Source organism: Macaca fascicularis, chromosome 14, assembly GCF_037993035.2.
Source record: "Macaca fascicularis isolate 582-1 chromosome 14, T2T-MFA8v1.1".
In the NCBI taxonomy this organism is placed as follows: domain Eukaryota; kingdom Metazoa; phylum Chordata; class Mammalia; order Primates; family Cercopithecidae; genus Macaca; species Macaca fascicularis.
In genome coordinates this window covers 29,688,218-29,707,874 of record NC_088388.1, presented here as the reverse complement: position 1 = coordinate 29,707,874, position 19,657 = coordinate 29,688,218, and the positions used below count along the sequence as shown (strand labels likewise).

The 19,657-nt window shown below is 41.4% G+C and overlaps 2 long non-coding RNA genes across 2 annotated transcripts in view; one reads left to right on the top strand and one right to left on the bottom strand.

Moving 5' to 3' along the window:
- Positions 1 to 19,657, bottom strand: part of LOC135967032 (uncharacterized) — an 87,302-nt gene that overhangs the window by 42,109 nt on the left and 25,536 nt on the right. The window lies entirely within an intron of this gene.
- Positions 6,949 to 9,762, top strand: LOC135967031 (uncharacterized). Its single transcript, XR_010580830.2, has 2 exons — positions 6,949 to 8,390; positions 9,122 to 9,762. It is a non-coding gene; the product is annotated as an uncharacterized lncRNA (long non-coding RNA).

Genomic DNA, 19,657 nt, shown 5'->3' with positions numbered 1-19,657 from the left:
CCACCGCGCCCGGCCCCTAGTTTCTTAAGATGAAGAATTAGATCACTGATTTTAAGACTTCTTTTCAAAAATTTCCCCCAACTTAAATAAGGTATAATTGATAAATAAAAATTGTATATATTTATGGTGTACAATGTGATGCATTGACTCATGTACACATTGAGAAGGGATTAATTCAAGATAATTAACAGCCATCATCTCACATATTTTTTTGTAGTGAGAACATTTAAGATCTACTCCTTCAGCAATGTTCGAGTATACAGTACCTGATTATAAACTATGGCTACCACTCTAGAATAAGGTCTCCAAAACTTATTCATCCTGTCTCACTGAAACTCTGTACCCTTTGACAAACATTTTGGTATCCCAAGCACCTTTCCCTCCCTCCAGCCCCTGGTAACCACCATTCTACTCTGCTTCTGAGTTCAACTTTTTCAGATATCACAAATAAGTGAGATCATGCAGTAGTTTTCTTTCTGCATCTGGCTTATTTCACTTAGCGTTATATCCTCCAGATTTATCCATGTTGTCATAAATGACAGGATTTTCTTTTTAAAAGCGGAATAGTATTTGATTGTGTGTGCATATATACATACACACCATATTAATTTTATCCATCAATAATCACTTTGGCTGTTTATATATCTTGGCTATTATGAATAATGCTGCAATGAGCATGGGTGCAGTTATCTTTTTTTTTTTAGATGGAGTCTTGCTCTGTCACCCAGACTGGAGTGCAGTGGCACAATCTCTGCTCACTGCAAGCTCCGCCTCCCGGGTTCACACCATTCTCCTGCCTCAGCCTCCTGAGTAGCTGGGACAACAGGCACCCGCCACCATGCCCATCTAACTTTCTGTATATTTAGTAGAGACGGGGTTTCACCGTGTTAGCCAGGATGGTCTTGATCTCCTGACCTCATGATCTACCCACCTAGGCCTCCCAAAGTGCTGGGATTACAGGCGTGCGCTACCGTGCCCAGCTGGGTGCAATTATCTTTTTATATCTCTCCATATCTCTATTCCTTTGGATATATAACCAAAAGTGAGGTTGCTGGATTAGATGGTAGTTTTATTTTTAATGTTTTGGGAAACCTCCATATGGTTTTTCTTAATGGCTGTGCTAATTTACATGCCTACCAATAGTGTGCAAGTATTCCTTCTTCTCCACATCCTTGTCAACCCTTGTTATCTTTTGTCTTTTGTGTGTGTGTGTGAGATGGAGTCTCACTCTGTCACCCAGGCTGGAGTGCAGTGGCAGGATCTCGGCTCACTGTAGCCTCTTTCTCCCAGGTTCAAGCAATTCTCCCGCCTCAGCCTCCCAAGTAGCTGGGATTACAGGCGTGCGCCCCTAAACCTGGCTAATTTTTGTATTTTTAGTAGAGACGGGGTTTCACCATGTTGGCCAGGCTGGTCTCGAACTTCTGATCTCAGGTGATCCACCCTCCTCGGCCTCCTAAAGGGCTGGGATTACAGGCGTGAGCCACCACTCCTGGCCTTCTTTTGTCTTTTTGAGAACAGCCATTCTCACAAGTGTGAGGTGATATCTCATTGTGGTTTTAATTTGCATTTCTCTGATGATTGTTGATACTGAACATTTTTTCATGTACCTGTTGACAATTCATACCTTTTTTTGAACAATATCTATTCAAGTCCTTTGCCCATTTTTGAATATGGTTGTTTTCTTGTTATTGAGCTTTTTGAGATCCTTTTACATTTTGGGTATTAACCCCTTATAGGCTGTATGATTTGCAAAATGCTTTCTTGCATTCCAGTGATTGTCTCCTTGCTTTGCCAATTGTTTCCTTTGCTGTGCAGAAGGTTTTCAGTTTGATGTAATCTCATTTGTCCATTTTTGCTTTTGTTGTCTGGGCTTTTCAGGACATATCCAAAAAAATGTTGCCTAGACAAATGTCAAGAAGTTTTTTCCGTTTTCTCCTAGGTGACTTGCAATTTGGAGTCTTTATGTTTAAGTCTTTAATCCATTTGTGTTGATTTTTTGTCTATGGTGTGAGATAAGGGTTCAATTTCATTCTTCTGTTTATGGATGTCCAGTTTTCCCAACACCATTTATTGAAGAGACTGTCCTTTCTCCATTGTGTGTTCTTGGCACCTTTGTTGGAAATCAGTTGACCATAAATGCATGGATTTACTTCTGTAAGCCTTCTTTTTCTCTGATATAAATATTTAAGACCATAAATTTTACTCCAAATGCTTCATTAACTGAATCTCACAAATTTGGATATACTATGGTTTTATCAGGACAAAAGATTTTAAAATTTTTCTTGTGATTTATTTGATTCATGGGCTATTTCGCAATGTGGTTTAATTTCAAAATATTTGGATTTGCCAAAGTTTTATCTTGATTTTTATTTTAATTCTGTTGTTATTAAAGAATATGTTCTTGGCTGGGTGTGGTGGCTCACACCTGTAATCCCAGCACTTTGGGAGGCTGACGCAGGTGGATCACAAGGTCAGGAGTTTAAGACCAGCCTGGCCAAGATGGTGAAACCCCATCTCTACTAAAAATACAAAAAAATTAGCGGGCATGGTGGTGGGCACCTGTAATCCCAGCTCCTTGGGAGGCTGAGGCAGAGAATTGTTTGAACCTGGGAGGCGGAGGTTGCAGTGAGCCGAGATGGTACCACTGCACTCCATTCTGGGAGACAGAGCAAGACTCCATCTCAAAAAAAAAAAGAAAGAATATATTATTTATCATTTCAGTCCTTTGAAATGTACTGAGACACATTTTATGGCCCAGTTTATTGTCCATTTTGGTGAATAAAGTACATAAACGTAAACATAAAAAATAAAGTACATAAACATAAATGTACATGTAAATACAATATATATTCTGTAATTGTTCAGTAATGTTTGATAAAATGTCAATTAGGAGGCCAGGTGCAGTGGCTCACGCCTGTAATCCTAGCACTTTGGGAGGCCATGGTGGGCAGATAACCTGAGCTCGGGAGTTCGAGACCAGCCTGGGCAACATAGCAAAACCCTATCCCTACTGAAAATACAAAAAAATTAGCTGGGCTGGTGGTGCACCCTTGTAGTCCCAACTACTCAAGAGGCTGAGGCAGGAGAATCACTTGAACCCAGGAGGCAGAGGTTGCAGTGAGCTGAGATCGCACCACTGCAGTCCAGCCTGGGTGACAGTGAGACTCTGTCTCCAAAAAACAAAAACAAAAAAAGGCCAATTAGGTTATGTCCGTTTAGAGTTATTCAGATCCTCTGTATGTTTTCTGATTTTTTTTTTTTGTTTATATGTTGTATCAATTACTGAGAGAAGGTAAATCTCTTCAACTCTTATGAATTTATCTATTTATCCTTTCAATTCTATCAGTTTTGCATTCATATACACTGAAGTTTGTTAGCAAGTATTCAGGAATTGTATATCTTCTCAATGAACTGATTCTTTTGTCATTATGTAATGTCACTCTCTATCCCTGGTAATTCTCCTTGTCTTTCTCTGATAGCAATATAGCCACTCCTGTGTTTTTACAATTAATCAATACATGGTTCTCTTTTCTATTCTCTTAAGTTGCATGTATCTTCATATTTAAAGCATGTCCTTATAAACATCATATAGTTGAATCTCACTTTTTAAAATCTAGTCTAGCACTCTTGCTCTTTTCATTAGACGGTTTAGTCAAGCTAGACAGAATGTAATTAGTAATTTGATTGGGTTTGATTCTATCATCTTGCTGTTTGTTTTCTCTTTGTCCCCTTGTCCTTCGTTTCTTATTTTCCTTTTCCTGTCTTCTTTTGGATCAATTGGGTGTTTTCTTGTATTTCATTCTATCTTCTCAAATAGCTTTTCAGCTATGCCTAACTTTTAGTGGGTGCTTTGGGGATTAAAATAAACATATTTTACCACTGTCTACCTTGAATTAACTTTATGCCACTTCACGTAAATGTAAGAACTTTACAACAATATACTTTCATTTATCCACCCTCATCTTTTGTGCAATTGTCATACATTTTGCTTCTGCATAGATTATACACCTCACAGTACTTTGTTACTAATTTTGGTTTAAGCACTTGAATTTTTTTTTAAAGAAACTAAGAAATAAGAAGAAATGTCTTTTATATTTATGTCCCACATATTTTCCATTTCTGGTAGTCTTTTTAATGCAGATCTGATATCATGTGGAATCATTTTCTTCCTGCCTGGAGGACTTCCTTTAACATTTCTTGAAATGCATGTATGTTAATGATTCATCCAGCTTTTACTTATCTGGAAATGCCTTTAGTCTACTTTTTAAGACTACTTTTTTTCCGGATATAGATTTATGGGTTGACTGAGGCTTTTTAGTATAGTTTTGTTTGGTTTTTATTTAGTCACTTCAAAGATGCTGCCCCATTATCTTCTGACTAGTTTTATGTCTGATTAAAAAAAAAATAGGAATATTTCTCATTATTCCTTTTTGAGTAACCTGTCTTTTTTCCCTGGCTACTTTTTAATTTTTCTCTATCTTCAGTTTTTAGCAACTTGATTATGATGTGCCTAGGTGTGGCTTTCTTTGTGCTTCTCTTAAGTAAGTTTTATTGAATTTATTGGATTTGTATGTTGACATTTTTTCATCAGATTTTGGGGAAAGTGGCCATTACTTCAACTTTTTTTCCTGTCTCACTTTTTTCTCTGTTCTACTGTGACTCTACTTATGCATACATTATACTGCTTGATGTTTTCTCACAGATCACTGAGTCTTTATTTTTTTAAAATCCTTTTTTTCTCTGTGCTTCAGTTTAGATAATTTCTGTTGACCTGTTTTCAAGCTCACTGATTTTTTCTTATGCATTGTTCAATCTAATGTTAAGCATTAAATACAGTGAATTTGTTTCATGAAGTATGCTTTCTAGTACTGTAATTTCCACTTCTCTCTTTTGAAGGTTTCTCTTTCTCCATTGAGATTTCTATATTAATGTGTCCATCCTTCCTTTTAATTCTTGAACTTATTTCTACTGGCTGTTTTAAAGTCTTTGTCTGCTACTGCCAACATCTGTGGCATCTCTAGTCCTATTTCTACTGACTTTATTCTCTGGGTTATGGGTCACGTTTTCTTACCACTTTGTATGTCTAGTAATTTTTTTATTGAATGCTGGGTCTTATGAATGCTACAATGTTGAGTTTGGATTACGTTGTTTTCCTTTAGGGTGCTGAGTATTGCTAAGGCAAGCATTTAATTTACGTATGGTTCAGCTTGATCCTGTTGAGGCTTGTTTCTAAGCTTTGTTAAAGTAGGCCAGAAATAGCCCATAGGCTAGGACTAGAGTAGTCCTGTTTCTAAGGATTGGTCTTTCTGGGATCTCAATTGAATGCCCAGAGTGTTCAGTGATACAGTTGAACTATGATTGGCCAGAAATCCAATGTCTGCCATTGCTATGTAACCTCGAGAATCTCCAGCCAGAGCACAGTCCCTCAGTAGGTACCCTCTGCCAGGCTACGCAGGATCCTGTTGCACATGTGCAGCTTTGTATTTGGCCAAAGACTGAAGGGGACCCATAGGCAGATTTCTAGGGCATCTTCCCTGTTTGGCTCTTTCTTCTTTGATATCCTGCCATAGAAATTCCAGCCACTGGCTGGGCGCGGTGGCTCATGCCTGTAATCCCAGCACTTTGGGAGGCCAAGGCAGGCAGATCACGAGGTCAGGAGATCAAGACCATCTTGGCCAACATGGTGAAACCCCGTCTCTACTAAAAATACAAAAATCAGCTGGGCGGGTGGCACATGCCTGTAATCCCAGCTACTCGGGAGGCTGAGGCAGGAGAATCACTTGAACCAGGAAGTCAGAGGTTGCAGTGAGCCGAGATCACGTCACTGCACTCCAGCCTGGGCGACAGAGTGAGACTCCATTTCAAAAAAAAGAAAAAAGAAATTCCAGCCATTTCCACAGCCTGAAGTCTGAACTCTGTTGACTCCACCCAGTGAAACTAGTACTGTCTTGTGGGATTTACTTCCTTGTGTTGCCACTTGGAAAGTGTCCCTGGCAGAAAGCTAACTTGAATGTGGAGCTTAGCACATGTGTTTCCTTTGCTCAGGATTTACTGGCCAGGTTTTGGTAAATCTTTACAAGCAATGAGCAAAGCTCTTGGCAAATATTAGGTGCTTAGTAAGGTGTTTTTCACGGAGGAAGGTGTGATGAATTTAGTTCACTTCTGGAAATACCCACAAGGCTATTCAAATGGCCTGTCCAGAGAATCAATCTCCATTTCTCCCATTCACTCCCAGCTTCCCCTCAGGGGTAACAAACTGTCTCCTCTCTTTGGAAGCTGACAAGCAGTTTTCTGTGCATTTGGGTTACTCAGTTTGTAAAGCTTTGAGCATTTAGATAATGATCAGAATTGCATTCATCCACAGTTAAGATACACACTGTTTTCTGGGGGATTTGATATACTTTTTCCAAATCAGCTAAATGCTCTCTGGAAGAATTATTGGTGGGGAGGGGAGGCTAAACGACTTAGCATAAATCATCATTCAGAATGTGTCCTTGAAGCCCTGCATATAGTTTCTCGTGTTACCAAGAAAAGAACTTCTGAGTCTGTTTAAAGAAAGCAGCAGCAGCCAGCTCCAGTGTCCTCTTCAAGGAGAATGCTCCAGGTTTAGGAAGCTCTTGGGTGAAAGAAATCCCCAACAAGACCTCCTGGCTCCTTGTATTCACCTCAAACACCAGCTCGGCCTTATCTTCCCAGGGCCCATTTTCTGGACCAGTGAACCAAATAAAGACAGGCCATTTTCTTTTGTTTGCATCTTGACTGGGAAGACCAGGTCTCCAAAGGAAGGATTATTTTGAGTTGCTTTGGAGATTATTTGAGTATTTCACACTTTATCCTTATCTACTGCGTGTCCCCCTACTGCCATCACCCTGCAACATAAACACACTATATATAATCAATACCATCTTCTCTCCTGTGAAAGACGTGTCATTTGGCTTTGGGGCCCAATCACCCCATTCTTGCCTTGGAGACACCGGATGGGTAATTTGAGTTCACAATTCCTATAGTTCGGCCAGTAGATCTAACCCTTCAACTAAGATTTCCTCTTCATCAATAAGCACTAACTTTCCCCGTGCCTGCGTTTTGATTAAAAAATACAAGACAAACAAAGGATTGAAAAGATTAAATGTGTGAGGGTTTAATTTTCCTCTGGGGGAGAAAAGACAAGTTATGATTTTCTTCTAAGCAAACAAACCATTTTCCATATGCCTCTAAGAGAAAACTGCTTTTCTGTTATTCTGCACATTCCACAAATAAGTCCAGTGGGGATGGGGGTGCCTAGGAAGCAGCACATTTTCTTATGTTGTAGAAAAAATGTGTTTTCCAACTCATAGTCTCTAAGCTCTAGTATAATTAGGTTTGAGGAGCAACTCTGCTTTTGAAAGGGAGCCAGGGAGCATGGAAGAGCCAGGGTTTACTTTCTGCATGCTGTGAGGGCCTCTGGGTGGGAGTCTAGCGAGACCTGACTTCATGGCTTGAGGCAGCTGGTGCACCATGCGCCTGCCCCCATGGTAGGACACTTGCCCCTCACCACGAGATGGGGCTGGGAGGCTGTGCAACCTACAGAAAGATTGTCCAGAAATACCTTCTGCAGTGTTACCTTCTGGATTCTAGCTCCTGGGGCATATATAACCCCCATTCTCAAACCTTAGAGGGGAACCTAGGGTAGCCCTTCACATCCTTGCTAAAACTTCAAAGACTTTGGTACCTGGCCTTGTCATTCCCCTACTTCAGTCGCCCCCCAATCTTTTTGGCACCAGGGACCGGTTTCGTGGAAGCCAATTTTTCCATGAATGGTGGGGGGGATGCTTCTGGGATGAAACTGTTCCACCACAGATCATCAGGCATTAGATTCTCATAGAGAGCACACAACCTAGACCCCTCGCATGCGCAGTTCACAGTAGGGTTCACGCTCCTGTAAGAATCTAACGCTGCGGCTGATCTGACAGTAGGCGGAGCTCAGGCAGTAATGCTCACTCCCCTGCCGCTCACCTCCTGCTGTACCGATACCAGTCCATAGCCCTGAGGTTGGGGACCCCTGCCTTACTTCATTGCCTTCAATAGTTCCCCATTGTTTTTATGATGAAGTTTCTATTCCTTAGATTTTCTCACAAGTTTTTGTTTGTTTTTTGTTTTGAGATAGGGTCTCACTATGTCACCCAGCTGGACTACAATGGCACAAACACAGCTCATGGTAGCCTTGACTCCTGGGCTCATGCGATCTTCCCATCTCACTATGCCTGGCTAATTTTTTATTTTATTTTATATTTTTAGAGATGGTGTCTGGCTATGGTGCCCAGGCTGGTCTTGAAATCCTGGGCTCAAGTGTTCCTCCTGCCTCAGCCTCCCAAAGTGCTGGGATTACAGGGATGAACCACTGTGTCCTGCTGGTAAGTAAGTCCTTAATAACCTGATCCTGCTGTATCTTTCCCTTATCTTTCACTCCTCCTTCTGCAATCCTCCCTCCACTCTACTAATGACACCCTCCACCAACCCCTGCCTCTCTCCTCCAGCATATGGAAGTCTTTGCAACCCCTTGGATGCACTGGACTCTCTTCCAGCTTGGAATGCTGTACCTGGAGGGTGGGAACAACATCCCCTTGCTGCATCCTGCTAGCTCCTGTTCACACCTCAAATCTCAACACAGGATTGCTTCCTCCAGGAAGGCCTCCTTCAAGGCTGAGTTGGCCATCCCTCCTGCTTGCTGCCATAGTTCACTGTGCTTACCTCATTACAGTTATTCATTCACAAGTATTTATTGAGTGTTTCCATATAGCAGCCACTGGGCTAGGTCCTAGGAATACAGTAGGAAGAAACAGTAATAAATAAGAAAAACAAACAAATACCTGAGAAAATCCTATTTGTGATAATTTCTGGGAAAGAAAAGGATATAGACATGGAAAATAGGGGGCAAGGTAAAGACCACCTTATCCTATTTTATTCTTATGTTCTCTTCATTACTTTCTCCACTAGATAGCAGGTACCCCAAGAGCAGAGATTTGTGTTACTCTTCGACTCTTCGCTTTACTTCTAATGCCCAAGTAGGACACAGTATAATGATGGCATTTGATAAGAGTTTGTGGTATGAGCCATAACCATTTTCTCTTCCTTACATTTCCAGGCCTTAACATTGTTGGAAACTGGAAATTTCAAATCTCTTTCCAGGAAGGGTCAACTGGACAGAGAACACAGGACATTGAACGAAGACACTCTGAATTAAAAGGACAGAGAAGACAGACCCTGGCTCATTTGGAAATCAACCTCCTTCCCTAGTCTGCCAAGTATCTAATATCTATCATTATTGGTATTTTAAATATAAGGACATTTTAAATATGACCTCAAATTCTTTGACAATGCTTCCTCTTGAATGTGGGCTGGTCCTAATGACTAGCTTCCAATGAGTAGAAATTGCAGAAATTATGTGTTAATTTTGAGGCTACATCATAAAAGACAGAGATAATGCAGCTTTCATCTCAGTCCCTCTTCCATCTTGCTCTGTGGGAAGCTGGCTTCCATTTTGTAAGGACATTCCAATAGCCTAAGAAGTGATGCCCATGGTTAGGAACCGAGACCTCCCGCCAAATGACAAATGAGTGACCATCTCAGGAACAGCTCCCTTAGCCCCACCAAGCCTTCAGAGGACTGCAGCTCCAGCCAAAACCTTAGCTGCAACCGCATGAGAGAGCCTGAGTCAGCCTCTCAACTGAAGTGTTCCCAGACTCCGGACCCACAGAAATCCACAGATAATAAAAGTTTGGTTTCAACCACTGTGTTTTGGGGTAATCTATTATGTAGCAGTAGATAATATGTCTGCACACTTGAACTTATGTCGTAAAAGATGGGAGTTAGCTGAGCCTCCTCTGCAAGGAAAGGCTCTTTCCATTCCAGACAAAAAAGGACAACTTGTCTGAAAAATCAGAAGGGTAGTGGGATGGACTGAATGTTGGTGTCCCCCTAACACTCATAAGGTAAAATTGAATTCCCAATGTGATGGTATTTGGAGTGGGTCCTTTGGGAGGTAATCAGGTCATAAGGGTGGAGCCCTCGTGAATGGGATGAGTGCCCTTGTAAAGGGGACCCCAGAGAACTTTCTTGCCCTGCCCTCTTTCTGCTATGTGGAGATACAAGGAGAAGTAGGCACTCTGCAGCCAGGAAGAGGGCCCTCACTAGAATCGACCATACTGGAGCCCAGAGCTTGCACTTGCAGCCTCTGGAACTGCAAGAAATAAATGTTTGTTGTTTATAAACCACGCAGTTTGCGGCTGATATAGTTTGCATGTTTGTCCCTTCCAAATCTCATGCTGAAATATGACCTCCAGTGTTGAAGGTGAGTCCAGCGGGAGGTATTTGAGTCATGGGGGTGGATCCCTCATGAATATCTTGATGCCCTCCCCACAATAATAAGTTCATGTGAGATCTCTCTGTTTAAAACAAAAAATGAGACAGAGACTGGGACCTCCTCTCTCTCTTGTTCTCTCTCTCTCTCACCATGTGACACACCTGCTCCCTCTTTGCCTTTCACCATGATTGTAAACTTTCTGAGGCCTTACCAGGACCCAAGCAGATGTGGGTGCCATGCTTGTATAGCCTGCAGAATTGTGAGCCAAATAAGCCTCTTTCCTTTATAAATTAACCAGTCTCAGGTATTCCTCTATAGGAATGCAAAATGGACTAACACAATGGCACTTTGTTATAGCAGCCTGAATCAAGACAGGTAGTTGCTTTTTCATCTGTAAAGAGACTGGGCCTATCTTGGATTCTCAGGTTTCCAGCCTTCTCCATAACATCCCCTATGACCCCAAAGGAGTTGTGAATGTAAGTAGGCATATAATTAACAATTCACGCATCTTGAAAACTTTCAATGTGTTGGCACTGTTCTAAAGAACTTTGCATATATTAACTCATTTAAGCCTCACAACTGCCCCGTCAGATACTATGATTGTCCCTGCTTTACAAATGAAGAAACTGAGGCACTGAGCAGAAATAACTTGCCAAAGCAAGCTTTTAATATTGGAGAAAAGGCCCTAACAAAAAAGAAGGCTTACTATGTGAAAATCATTTTAACAAACACTTTCATAGCATTTCTCTTAATCCACAACACAAACCTGCAAGAAATAGGTCAAAGGCCCCTCTTTTGAAGATAAAAAATGAGGCCCTTGGAGGGTAAGTGACTTGCCCATGGTCATACAGGAAGTGGCAGGTGTGGGTTCAAAGTCTAGGTCTGTTGCTTTCAAAGCCTTTCCTCAACACCCAGCTGCCTCCCTGTTCCCCTACCCTCTCTCTGCTCTCAGCTTCAGATGTGTGCTTGGCAGATCCAGAAAAATCCCTCAGGTGCTGGCCAGCTGCCTAAATGAGGAATGAGGTGACAGCCCTGAAATTACACATCCCCAGGCACCTCCAGGCAGCTGTTACCTGCACCCAAGTCTATGCTGATGTGCTTTACCACAAGCCTTGGGTCAGAGATGAGTGAGAAAAGTGGGCAGAAAAGGAGCAGGATAAATGGGCTGCAGTAAGCCCAGCTGTTTTGGCTTCAAGGCAAGAGTTCAGTAAATCCAGAAACACCTGTGCCTGTGACATTCCTGAGGTTGATGCTGCCTCAGGGCGTGGCTCTGCTTCCTGGGATGAGGCAAGAGTTCAGAGGAGATGGACAGAAATCTCTCTCCTGACTGTCAGGAGAAGGGAAGAGCCCTATCTATGAAGTCAGACGGGCCAGCCTAGGAGAAATTCATACTGTGTATCCATCCACATACCTGTGTCATCTGTGTGAGTAGAAAACCTGCTTCCCTGCACATAACACGCACTCACTTGTCCATGTTAACTCCCTCGCCTCTCCACTCTCCTGTCCTCATCTGCAGGGTTTGAGGTATCCCGTGACTTAACATGGAAGTCAAAAGGCCATCCTCATGAGCTAGAAACTGTTAGCTCTCCTTGCATTTCTATAAGGCAATGGTCTGAGACCTCTTCTGGGCACTTGGGATGACTGCATTTTGCTGTAACACAGGGAAAAGAAGAGAGCTGTGGGAGTCCAACTTTGAGGGCTTAAAGATCACCTGGAGAGCATGTTAGAAACGCAACACAGACTCCAGTTTCATTCCAGCGATTCTTATTCATTGGGTGCCCCCATGAATAAGTCTTTTTTTTTTTTTTTTTTTTTGACATATCAAATTTTTTCCCTTCAATCACATTTAAGATTAGCCCACTTCAAAGTTTAAAGTTAGAAGAATTTTACTTCGCTAATGGAAGTGGACTTTTTTATAGAAGAAAAATCACTTTCACTTTTTTTGAAGATAGAAATAGATGTTATTGTAGTCATTTGTGCAGTGAAGTATCTATTTGTCACATTTTAAAAATCCCAGGAGCATTTTTTTCTTGGTAAATTTTAATAAGATATCTTAACATTTTTCCATATGTCTGATCTGCAAGGTTGTTGTTTTTCTTTATATACATACTTTATGTTCTAGGGTACATGTGCACAACATGCAGGTTTGTTACATATGTATACATGTGCCATGTTGGTGTGCTGATCCCATTAATTCGTCATTTACATTAGGTATATCTCCTAAATGCTATCCCTCCCCCTCCCCCCACCCCACAGCAGGCCCCAGTGTGTGATGTTCCCCTTTCTGTGTCCAAATGTTCTCAGTGTTCAATTCCCACATATAAGTGAGAACATGCAGTGTTTGATTTTCTTTTCTTCAATAGTTTGCTGAGAATGATAGTTTCTAGCTGCATCCATGTCCCTAGAAGGGACATGAACTCATCCTTTTTTATGGCTGCATAGTATTCTATGGGGTATATGTGCCACATTTTCTTAATCCAGTCTATCATTGAGGGACATTTGGGTTGGTTCCAATCTTTGCTATTGTGAATAGTGCTGCAATAAATATACATGTGCATGTGTCTTTAGAGCAGCATGATTTATAATCCTTTGGGTATATACCCAGTAATAGGATGGCTGGGTCAAATGGTATTTCTAGTTCTAGATCCTTGAGGAATCACCACACAGCCTTCCACAATGGTTGAACTAGTTTACAGTCCCACCAACAGTATAAAATTGTTCCAATTTCTCCACATCCTCTCCAGCACCTGTTGTTTCCTGACTTTTTAATGATCACCATTCTAACTGGTGTGAGATGGTATCTCATTGTGGTTTTCATTTGTATTCCTCTGATGGCCAGTGATGATGAGCATTTTTTCATGTGTCTGTTGGCTGCATAAATGTCTTCTTTTGAGAAGTATCTGTTCATATCCTTTGCCCACTTTTTGATGTTTTTTTTTTTCTTGTAAATTTGTTTGAGTTCTTTGTAGGTTCTGGATATTAGCCCTTTGTCAGATGAGTAGACTGCAAAAATTTTCTCCCATTCTGTAGGTTGCCTGTTCACTCTGATGGTAGTTTCTTTTGCTGTGAAAAATCTCTTTAGTTTAATTAGATCCCATTTGTCAATTTTGGCTTTTGTTGCCATTGCCTTTGGTGTTTTAGACATGAAGTCCTTGTCCATGCCTATGTCCTGAATGGTATTACCTAAGTTTTCTTCTAGGATTTTTATGGTTTTAGGTCTAACATTTAAGTCTCTAATACATCTTGAATTAATTTTTGTATAAGGTGTAAGGACGGGATCCAGTTTCAGCTTTCTGCTTATGGCTAGCCAGTTTTCCCAGCACCATTTATTAAATAGGGAATCCTATCCCCATTTCTTGTTTTTGTCAGGTTTGTCAAAGATCAGATGGTTGTAGATGTGTGGTATTATTTCTGAGGGCTCTGTTCTGTGCCATTGGTCTATTTCTCTGTTTTGGTACCAGTACCATGCTGTTTTGGTTACTGTAGCCTTGTAGTATAGTTTGAAGTCAGGTAGCGTGATGCCTCCAGTTTTGTTCTTTTGGCTTAGGATTGTCTTGGAAATGCGGGCTCTTTTTTGGTTCCATATGAACTTTAAAGCAGTTTTTTCCAATTCTGTGAAGAGAGTCATTGGTAGCTTAATGGGGATGGCATTGAATTTATCAATTACCTTGGGCAGTATAGCCATTTTCACGATATTAATTCTTCCTATCCATGAGCATGGGATGTTCTTCCATTTGTTTGTGTCCTCTTTTATTTCATTGAGCAGTGGTTTGTAGTTCTCCTTGAAGAGGTCCTTCACATCCCTTGTAAGTTGGATTCCTAGGTATTTTATTCTCTTTGAAGCAATTGTGAATGGGAGTTCACTCATGATTTGGCTCTCTGTTTGTCTGTTATTGGTGTATAAGAACGTTTATAATTTTTGCACATTGATTTTGTATCCTGAGACTTTGCTGAAATTGCTTATCAGCTTAAGGAGATTTGGGGCTGAGATGATGGGGTTTTCTAAATATACAATCATGTCATCTGCAAACAGGGACAATTTGACTTCCTCTTTTCCTAAGTGAATACCCTTTATTTCTTTATCTTGCCTGATTGCCCTGGCCAGAACTTCCAACACTATGTTGAATAGGAGTGGCAAGAGAGGGCATCCCTGTCTTGTGCCAGTTTTCAAAAGGAATGCTTCCAGTTTTTGCCCATTCAGTATGATATTGGCTGTGGGTTTGTCATAAATAGCTCTTATTATTTTGAGATATGTTCCATCAATACTGAATTTATTGAGAATTTTAAACATGAAAGGTTGTTGAATTTTGTCAAAGGCCTTTTCCACATCTATTGAGATAATCATGTGATTTTTGTCTTTGGTTCTGTTTATATGCTGGATTATGCTTATTGATTTGCATATGTTGAACCAGCCTTGCCTCCCATGGATGAAGCCCACTTGATCATGGTAGAGAAGCTTTTTGATGTGCTGCTGGATTCTGTTTGACAGTATTTTATTGAGGATTTTTGCATCGATGTTCATCAGGGATATTGGTCTAAAATTCTCTTTTTTTGTTGTGTCTCTGCCACGCTTTGGTATCAGGATGATGTTGGGCTCCTAAATTGAGTTAGGGAGGATTCCCTCTTTTTCTATTGATTGGAATAATTTCAGAAGGAATGGTACCAGCTCCTCCTTGTATCTCTGGTAGAATTTGACTGTGAATCTGTCTGGTTGTGGACTTTTTTTGGTTGGTAGGCTATTAATTATTGCCTCAATTTCAGAGCCTGTTATTGGTCTATTCAGGGATTCAACTTCTTCCTGGTTTAGACTTGGGAGGGTATATGTGTCCAGGAATTTGTCCATTTCTTCTAGGTTTTCTAGTTTATTTGCGTAGAGGTGTTTATAGTATTTTCTGATGGTAGTTTGTATTTCTGTGGGGTTGGTGGTGAAATCCCCTTTATCATTTTTATTGCATCTATTTGATTCTTCTTTCTTTTCTTCTGTATTAGTCTTGCTAGTGGTCTATCAATTTTGTTGATCTTTTCAAAAAACCAGCTTCTGGATTCATTGATTTTTTTGAAGGGATTTTTGTGTCTCTATCTCCTTCAGTTCTGCTTTGATCTTAGTTATTTCTTGCCTTCTGCTAGCTTTTGAATGTGTTTGCTCTTGCTTTAGTTCTTTTAATGGTGATGTTAGGGTGTCAATTTTAGATCTTTCCTGCTTTCTCTTGTGGGCATTTAGTGCTATAAATTTCCCTCTACACACTGCTTTAAATGTGTCCCAGAGATTCTGGTATGTTGTATCTTTGTTCTCATTGGTTTCAAAGAACATCTTTATTTCTGCCTTCATTTCGTTATGTACCCAGTAGTCATTCAGGAGCAGGTTGTTCCGTTTCCATGTACTTGAGTGGTTTTAATTGAGTTTCTTAATCCTGAGTTCTAGTCGATTGCACTGTGGTCTGAGAGACAGTTTGTTATAATTTCTCTTCTTTTACATTTGCTGAGGAGCGCTTTACTTCCAACTATGTGGTCAGTTTTGGAATAAGTGCGACGTGGTGCTGAGAAGAATGTATATTCTGTTGATTTGGGGTGGAGAGTTCTGTAGATGTCTATTAGGTCTGCTTGGTGGAGAGTTGAGTTCAATTCCTGGATATCCTTGTTATCTTTCTGTCTCATTGATCTGTCTAATGTTGACAGTGGGGTGTTGAAGTCTCCCATTATTATTGTGTGGGAGTCTAAGTCTCTTTGTAAGTCTCTAAGGACTTGCTTTATGAATCTGGGTGCTCCTGTATTGGGTGCATATATATTTAGGATAGTTAGCTCTTCTTGTTGAATTGATCCCTTTACCATTATGTAATGGCCTTCTTTGTCTCCTTTGATCTTTGTTGGTTTGAAGTCTGTTTTATCAGAGACTAGGATTGCAATGCCTGCCTTTTTTGTTTTCCATTTGCTTGGTAGATCTTCCTCCATCCCTTTATTTTGAGCCTATGTGTGTCTCTGCACATGAGATGGGTCTCCTGAATACAGCACACTGATGGGTCTTGACTCTTTATCCAATTTGCCAGTCTGTGTCTTTTAATTGGAGCATTTAGTCCATTTACATTTAAGGTTAATATTGTTGTATGTGAACTTGATCCTGTCATTATGATGTTAGCTGGTTATTTTGCTTGTTATTTGATGCAGTTTCTTCCTAGCATTGATGGACTTTACATTTTGGCATGTTTTTGCAGTGGCTGGTACCGGTTGTTCCTTTCCATGTTTAGTGCTTCCTTCAGGAGCTCTTGTAGGGCAGGCCGGGTGGTGACAAAATCTCTCAGCATTTGCTTGTCTGTGAAGGATTTTATTTCTCCTTCACTTATGAAACTTAATTTGGCTGGATATGAAATTCTGGGTTGAAAATTCTTTTCTTTAAGAATGCTGAATGTTGGCCCCCACTCTCTTCTGGCTTGTAGAGTTTCTGCCAAGAGATCTTCTGTTAGTCTGATGGGCTTCCCTTTGTAGGCAACTCGACATTTCTCTCTGGCTGCCCTTAACATTTTTTCCTTCATTTCAACTTTGGTGAATCTGACAACTAGGTGTCTTGGAGTTGCTCTTCTCAAGGAGTATCTTTGTGGCATTCTCTGTATTTCCTGAATTTGAATGTTGGCCTGCCTTGCTAGGTTGGGGAAGTTCTCCTGGATAATATCCTGCAGAGTGTTTTCCAACTTGATTCCATTCTCCCCATCACTTTCAGGTACACCAATCAGACGTAGATTTGGTCTTTTCACATAGTTCCATATTTCTTGGAGGCTTTGTTCATTTCTTTTTTACTCTTTTTCCTCTAAATTTCTCTTCTCACTTCATTTCATTCATTTGATCTTCAATCACTGGTATCCTTTCTTCCAGTTGATCAAGTCAGTTACTGAAGCTTGTGTATTTGTCACATAGTTCTCGTGTCATGGTTTTCATCTCTATCGGGTCATTTAAGGACTTCTCTACATTGGTCATTCTAGTTATCCATTTGTCAAATCTTTTTTCAAGGCTTTTAGTTTCTTTGCACTGGATTCGTACCTCCTCCTTTAGCTTGGACAAGTTTGATCGACTGAAGTCTTCTTCTCTCAACTCATCAAAGTTATTCTCCATCCAGCTTTGTTCCATTGCTGGCTAGGAGCTGCATTCCTTTGGAAGGGGAGAGGTGGTCTGATTTTTAGAATTTTCAGATTTTCTGCACTGCTTTTTCCCCATCTTTGTGGTTTTATCTACCTTTGGTCTTTGATGATGGTGACATACAGATGGGGTTTTGGTGTGAATGTCCTTTCTGTTTGTTAGTTTTCCTTCTAATGTCAGGACCCTCAGCTGCAGGTCTTTTGAAGTTTGCTCGAGGTCCACTCCAGACCCTATTTGCCTGGGTATCAGCAGCAGCGGCTGCAGAAGAGTGAATATTGCTGAACAGCAAATGTTGCTGTCTGATCATTCCTCTAGAAGCTTCGTCTCAGAGGTGTACCAGGCCGTGTGAGGTGTGAGGTGTCAGTCTGCCCCTAGTGGGGGATGTCTCCCAGTTAGGCTACTCAGGGGTCAGGGACCCACTTGAGCAGGCAGTCTGTCCATTCTCAAACTCTGTACTGGGAGAACCACTGCTCTCTTCAAAGCTGTCAGACAGGGACATTTACATCTGCAGAGGTTTCTGCTGCCTTTTGTTTGGCTATGCCCTGTCCCCAGAGGTGGAGTCTACAGAGGCAGGCAGGCCTCCTTGAGTTGTGGTGGGCTCTACCCAGTTCGAGCTTCCAGCAGCTTTGTTTACCTACTTAAGCCTCAGCAAGGGCGGGTGCCCCTCCCCCAGCCTCACTGCTGCCTTTCAGTTAGATCTCCAACTGCTGTGCTAGCAATGAGGGAGGCTCTGTGGGCATGGGACCCTCCGAGCCAGGTGCAGTATATAATCTCCTGGTGTGCCGTTTGCTAAGACCCTTGGTAAAGTACAGTATTAGGGTGGGAGTGACCCGATTTTCCAGGTGCTGGGTGTCACAGTTTCCCTTGGCTAGGAAAGGGAATTCCCTTTCCCCTTATGCTTCCCAGGTGAGGTGATGCCTCACCCTACTTCGGCTCTCGCTCATTGGGCTGCACCCACTGTCCGACATGCCCCAATGAGATGAACCTGGTACCTCAGTTGGAAATGCAGAAATCACCCGTCTTCTGTGACGCTCACACTGGGAGCTGGAGGCTGGAGCTGTTCCTATTCGGCCATATTGGCGTGCCACCTTTTTTTTTTTTTTTTTTTTTTTTGAGACGTAGTCTTGCTCTGTTGCCCAGGCTGGAGTGCAGGGGCACAATCTTGGCTCACTACAAGCTCCACCTCCCAGGTTCGCACCATTCTCCTACCTCAGCCTCCTGAGTAGCTGGGACTACAGGCACCTGCCACCACGCCTGGCTAATTTTTTTTTTTTTTTTTTTTTTTTGTATTTTTAGTAGAGACTGGGTTTCACCGTGTTAGCCAGTATGGTTTCGATCTCCTGACCTCGTGATCTGCCCACCTCGGTCTCCCAAAGTGCTGGAATTACAAGTGTAAGCCACTGCACCTGGCCGAATGGGTATCTCTAAGCCACCATCTGGCCACACTTAGAGAAGTTCTGGATTAAGGAGAGTTTTAGGCAGTCAAGAAAAGCATCCCATATTCATCCCCCTTTGACAAATTATTAGATCCTGGTTACCTTTAACCAGTTGAACATAAAATTTCAGATTATATCTTCATAAGAATTTATAATAAATTTTTAAATTTCAGATTCCATTGAAAAGCTGATGAACATCTAAAAAGAGAGAAGGTAGGGCTTATCTCCAAAACAAAATGAGAGTTGCTTTTTTTATCCTTGGGGAGACTAGACTTGTCTTTAGGGTTCTTCAGTCCCTTCCAGAAGCCAGCTTTGTTTTTCCATGTTTGTATCTGTGGTAGACAGAATTTGGGGTCCCATTACCTTGTCTCTGGCATTACTCAGAGGAACATGTTATGCTACCTAGGAAAAAGGACTTTGCAGCTACAATTAAGGGTACTAATCAGTTGTTCTTAAGATAGGAAGATTTTTCTAGAATAGCTGGGTGGTTCCAATATAATCACATGAGCCATTAAAGAAGAGGAAGACAGAAGAAGTTAAGGACATTTGAAGTAGGAGAATGATTTGACACACTGTTGCTCACTGGCAGATGGAGGTGGCTATGTAAGAAGGAAGGTGAATGGCCTCAAGGAGCTGAGAGAGACTCCCAGGTGACAACTAGCCAACAACAGAGATCTCATTCCTACAACCTCAAGGAACAGAAGTCTGCCAACACCCTGAATGAGTCGGAAAATGCAGTCTTCTTCAGAGCCTTTAG